The sequence below is a fragment of the Ictalurus punctatus genome, unplaced genomic scaffold (assembly GCF_001660625.3).
Source record: "Ictalurus punctatus breed USDA103 unplaced genomic scaffold, Coco_2.0 Super-Scaffold_197, whole genome shotgun sequence".
Taxonomy (NCBI): domain Eukaryota; kingdom Metazoa; phylum Chordata; class Actinopteri; order Siluriformes; family Ictaluridae; genus Ictalurus; species Ictalurus punctatus.
The window spans coordinates 110,001-115,000 of record NW_026521094.1 but is presented as its reverse complement, the minus strand read 5'-3'; the positions used below and the strand labels follow the sequence as shown (position 1 = coordinate 115,000).

The following is a 5,000-nucleotide window of genomic DNA, read 5'->3' as shown; positions in this document are numbered from 1 at the left end:
TTACCACGTTGTTGTTATTATTATTATTGTTATTATTATTATTATTATTATTATTATTATTATTATTATTATTTTCATTCATTCGTTCATTCGTTCGATCGTTTATTTCCCCCAAAGCCGGGGGAAGACGCTCGAAATCGGGCAAAGCTACCATTTTAAAAATCAATCACCGCAGCGTGATTTTGCCCGGAAACGGTCCTCCGTGCCTGGGGAAGCCCACAGCTGAAGCCCCTGGTGGAGCTCGGTTCAAGGGAAATGTCCCTGGAAGTCTGCCATTTTGCCCGAAAATAGTGCACAGTGCCTGGGGAAGCCCATAGCTGAAGCCCCTGGTGGAGCTCGGTTCAAGGGAAATGTCTCTGGAGGTTGACCATTTTGCCCGAAAATAGTGCATCATGCCTGGGGAAGCCCATAGCTGAAGCCCCTGGTGGAGCTCGGTTCAAGGGAAATGTCTCTGGAGGTTGACCATTTTGCCCGAAAATAGTGCACTGTGCCTGGGGAAGCCCATAGCTGAAGCCCCTGGTGGAGCTCGGTTCAAGGGAAATGTCTCTGGAGGTTGACCATTTTGCCCGAAAATAGTGCACAGTGCCTGGGGAGGCCCATAGCTGAAGCCCCTGGTGGAGCTCGGTTCAAGGGAAATGTCTGTGGAAGTCTGCCATTTTGCCCGAAAATAGTGCATCATGCCTGGGGAAGCCCATAGCTGAAGCCCCTGGTGGAGCTCGGTTCAAGGGAAATGTCTGTGGAAGTCTGCCATTTTGCCCGAAAATAGTGCATCATGCCTGGGGAAGCCCATAGCTGAAGCCCCTGGTGGAGCTCGGTTCAAGGGAAATGTCCGTGGAAGTCTGCCATTTTGCCCGAAAATAGTGCATCATGCCTGGGGAAGCCCATAGCTGAAGCCCCTGGTGGAGCTCGGTTCAAGGGAAATGTCCCTGGAAGTCTGCCATTTTGCCCGAAAATAGTGCACAGTGCCTGGGGAGGCCCATAGCTGAAGCCCCTGGTGGAGCTCGGTTCAAGGGAAATGTCCCTGGAAGTCTGCCATTTTGCCCGAAAATAGTGCACAGTGCCTGGGGAGGCCCATAGCTGAAGCCCCTGGTGGAGCTCGGTTCAAGGGAAATGTCCCTGGAAGTCTGCCATTTTGCCCGAAAATAGTGCATCATGCCTGGGGAAGCCCATAGCTGAAGCCCCTGGTGGAGCTCGGTTCAAGGGAAATGTCTCTGGAGGTTGACCATTTTGCCCGAAAATAGTGCATCATGCCTGGGGAAGCCCATAGCTGATGCCCCTGATGGAGCTCGGTTCAAGGGAAATGTCTCTGGAGGTTGACCATTTTGCCCGAAAATAGTGCATCATGCCTGGGGAAGCCCATAGCTGAAGCCCCTGATGGAGCTCGGTTCAAGGGAAATGTCTCTGGAGGTTGACCATTTTGCCCGAAAATAGTGCACAGTGCCTGGGGAAGCCCATAGCTGAAGCCCCTGGTGGAGCTCGGTTCAAGGGAAATGTCTGTGGAAGTCTGCCATTTTGCCCGAAAATAGTGCATCATGCCTGGGGAAGCCCATAGCTGATGCCCCTGATGGAGCTCGGTTCAAGGGAAATGTCTCTGGAGGTTGACCATTTTGCCCGAAAATAGTGCATCATGCCTGGGGAAGCCCATAGCTGATGCCCCTGATGGAGCTCGGGTCAAGGGAAATGTCTGTGGAAGTCTGCCATTTTGCCCGAAAATAGTGCACAGTGCCTGGGGAAGCCCATAGCTGAAGCCCCTGATGGAGCTCGGTTCAAGGGAAATGTCCCTGGAAGTCTGCCATTTTGCCCGAAAATAGTGCATCATGCCTGGGGAAGCCCATAGCTGATGCCCCTGATGGAGCTCGGTTCAAGGGAAATGTCTCTGGAGGTTGACCATTTTGCCCGAAAATAGTGCATCATGCCTGGGGAAGCCCATAGCTGAAGCCCCTGATGGAGCTCGGGTCAAGGGAAATGTCTGTGGAAGTCTGCCATTTTGCCCGAAAATAGTGCACAGTGCCTGGGGAAGCCCATAGCTGAAGCCCCTGATGGAGCTCGGTTCAAGGGAAATGTCTCTGGAAGTCTGCCATTTTGCCCGAAAATAGTGCATCATGCCTGGGGAAGCCCATAGCTGATGCCCCTGATGGAGCTCGGTTCAAGGGAAATGTCTCTGGAGGTTGACCATTTTGCCCGAAAATAGTGCATCATGCCTGGGGAAGCCCATAGCTGAAGCCCCTGATGGAGCTCGGGTCAAGGGAAATGTCTGTGGAAGTCTGCCATTTTGCCCGAAAATAGTGCACAGTGCCTGGGGAAGCCCATAGCTGAAGCCCCTGATGGAGCTCGGTTCAAGGGAAATGTCTCTGGAAGTCTGCCATTTTGCCCGAAAATAGTGCATCATGCCTGGGGAAGCCCATAGCTGATGCCCCTGATGGAGCTCGGTTCAAGGGAAATGTCTGTGGAAGTCTGCCATTTTGCCCGAAAATAGTGCATCATGCCTGGGGAAGCCCATAGCTGAAGCCCCTGATGGAGCTCGGTTCAAGGGAAATGTCCCTGGAAGTCTGCCATTTTGCCCGAAAATAGTGCATCATGCCTGGGGAAGCCCATAGCTGATGCCCCTGATGGAGCTCGGTTCAAGGGAAATGTCTCTGGAGGTTGACCATTTTGCCCGAAAATAGTGCATCATGCCTGGGGAAGCCCATAGCTGAAGCCCCTGATGGAGCTCGGGTCAAGGGAAATGTCTGTGGAAGTCTGCCATTTTGCCCGAAAATAGTGCACAGTGCCTGGGGAAGCCCATAGCTGAAGCCCCTGATGGAGCTCGGTTCAAGGGAAATGTCTCTGGAAGTCTGCCATTTTGCCCGAAAATAGTGCATCATGCCTGGGGAAGCCCATAGCTGATGCCCCTGATGGAGCTCGGTTCAAGGGAAATGTCTGTGGAAGTCTGCCATTTTGCCCGAAAATAGTGCATCATGCCTGGGGAAGCCCATAGCTGAAGCCCCTGATGGAGCTCGGTTCAAGGGAAATGTCTCTGGAAGTCTGCCATTTTGCCCGAAAATAGTGCATCATGCCTGGGGAAGCCCATAGCTGATGCCCCTGATGGAGCTCGGTTCAAGGGAAATGTCTCTGGAGGTTGACCATTTTGCCCGAAAATAGTGCATCATGCCTGGGGAAGCCCATAGCTGATGCCCCTGATGGAGCTCGGTTCAAGGGAAATGTCTGTGGAGGTTGACCATTTTGCCCGAAAATAGTGCACTGTGCCTGGGGAAGCCCATAGCTGAAGCCCCTGGTGGTGCTCAGTGTCTCCGGTGGGGTTTTTTTTTTCTAAGTCCGAAAATTTTTCTAAGTCCGGAAATTTTTCTAAGTCCGAAAATTTTTCTAAGTCCGGAAATTTTTCTAAGTCCGAAAATTTTTCTAAGTCCGAAAATTTTTCTAAGTCCGAAAATTTTTCTAAGTCCGAAAATTTTTCTAAGTCCGAAAATTTTTCTAAGTCCGAAATTTTTTCAAAGTGAGGTTTTCACCGTCGGGGCGTGAGAACCAGGCGCTCTCCCCCGATCCCGCATCCCGGCCGGAGTGCACTTCTTCGGGCTCGCCCCTCGGCCGGAGGACCCTCACTCGGGGTGGTTTCCAGAGGGGTACCGTCGGGCTCATGAGCGATCGTAGGAATTGACGGGGTCCAAGCACTCCGGGATGGCGGTTATGCCCGGCTACTCCGTCCGAGGGAAGAGGCGCCCGAGGCGGCTCCCGCGTCTCTCCCCGGTCCCCGGATAGCCCGCGGAGCTTCTGATTTCTTCCATTTTCGCCGTTTTCAGAGCTCCGCTCTCCCCCGTCTCTCGGAGTGCCCGGTGGTGGTGAGGTCGAGGGGAGTGAGCGGGAGGCCCGGGGACGGGACCGGGAGGGCGGCCTCCGCGTCCGTCTCGCGTGGGCCTTCCACGGAGGACGGTTCCGCTTTCGCCCGTCGTCCGTTCAGAGTCCTGAACTTTTTCCTAAGTGCCGTTTTCACCTCCGGGGTGCAAGGACCGGGCGCCCTCTCCGCGTTTCGCCCCCCGACCCGACGCGCGCCCCCCCGGGCCGCCCCCGCGCCCCGTCCCTCGTCCGGACGGCGTCCGCAGAGGTGGGGTTTCGCGGAGGGGTGCCGTCGGGCTTGTGAGCGATCGTAGGAATCGACGGGGTCCAAGCACTTCGTGGCGGCGGTCGTGCCGGGCGACGCCGTCCGAGAGAAGGGACCGCGAAGGCGGCTTCGACGTCTGTCTCTCGGGGCCCTCCCGGAGGACCCGGCCCTCTTCCTTTCGCTCTCGCCCGCGCCAAAGTGCGGTTTTCCCCTCCGGGGTGCAAGAACCGAGCACTTCCGACCACGGTCGTCGCGCGCCCCCGAGAGAAGAGACCAACGCGGAGGCGGCTCCGCGGTCTTTCTCTCAACCCTGGTAGATACGAATACGTCGCACGCCTGGGGTAGGCTCCTGCCCGGCTTCGGCCGCTATGGGCACGGCGGTCGCTACCCCGCCCCGCGTGTCGTCCCCGCGAACCCGAACGTCGACGGGTCCTCCCGGACCCGGAGCCGTGACGGGGAGAGCGAGAGCCCCCCCCTCTCGGAGAGAGTCGTATACGGCCGGTCCCCTACGTCCCGACTCAGTCGGCCCTACGCTTCGGGGTCCGGCCGGCCCGGGGCCCCCCGGCAACCGCAGCACGCGGGGACGGGGGCGCCGCCCGGGCCGGCCCGCCCGCGGAGGATCACAGTTTTCCTAGGTCCGCCAGCCCGACCGAGCGAGAGAGAAAAAAAAAAAAAGCGCGTCCGCCGCCGGCCCTCGTCCGCCCGCCCCCGCGCCGGGGGAGGGCGGCGGGCCGCGCGGCGTGACCCCCACCCACCCGGGGCTCCCGGCGCTACCTGGTTGATCCTGCCAGTAACATATGCTTGTCTCAAAGATTAAGCCATGCAGGTCTAAGTGCACACGGACTGTACAGTGAAACTGCGAATGGCTCATTAAATCAGTTATGGTTCCTTTGATCGCTCCACA

At 56.8% G+C, this 5,000-nt stretch overlaps 1 non-coding gene across 1 annotated transcript in view; it reads left to right on the top strand.

Annotated features, from left to right (window-relative positions):
• Positions 1-4,867: 4,867 nt before the first annotated feature.
• Positions 4,868-5,000, top strand: part of LOC128631094 (18S ribosomal RNA) — a 1,872-nt gene continuing 1,739 nt past the window's right edge. The window contains exon 1 of the ribosomal RNA XR_008395242.1: positions 4,868-5,000. This exon is cut by the window's right edge and continues 1,739 nt beyond it. This is a non-coding gene — a ribosomal RNA (18S ribosomal RNA).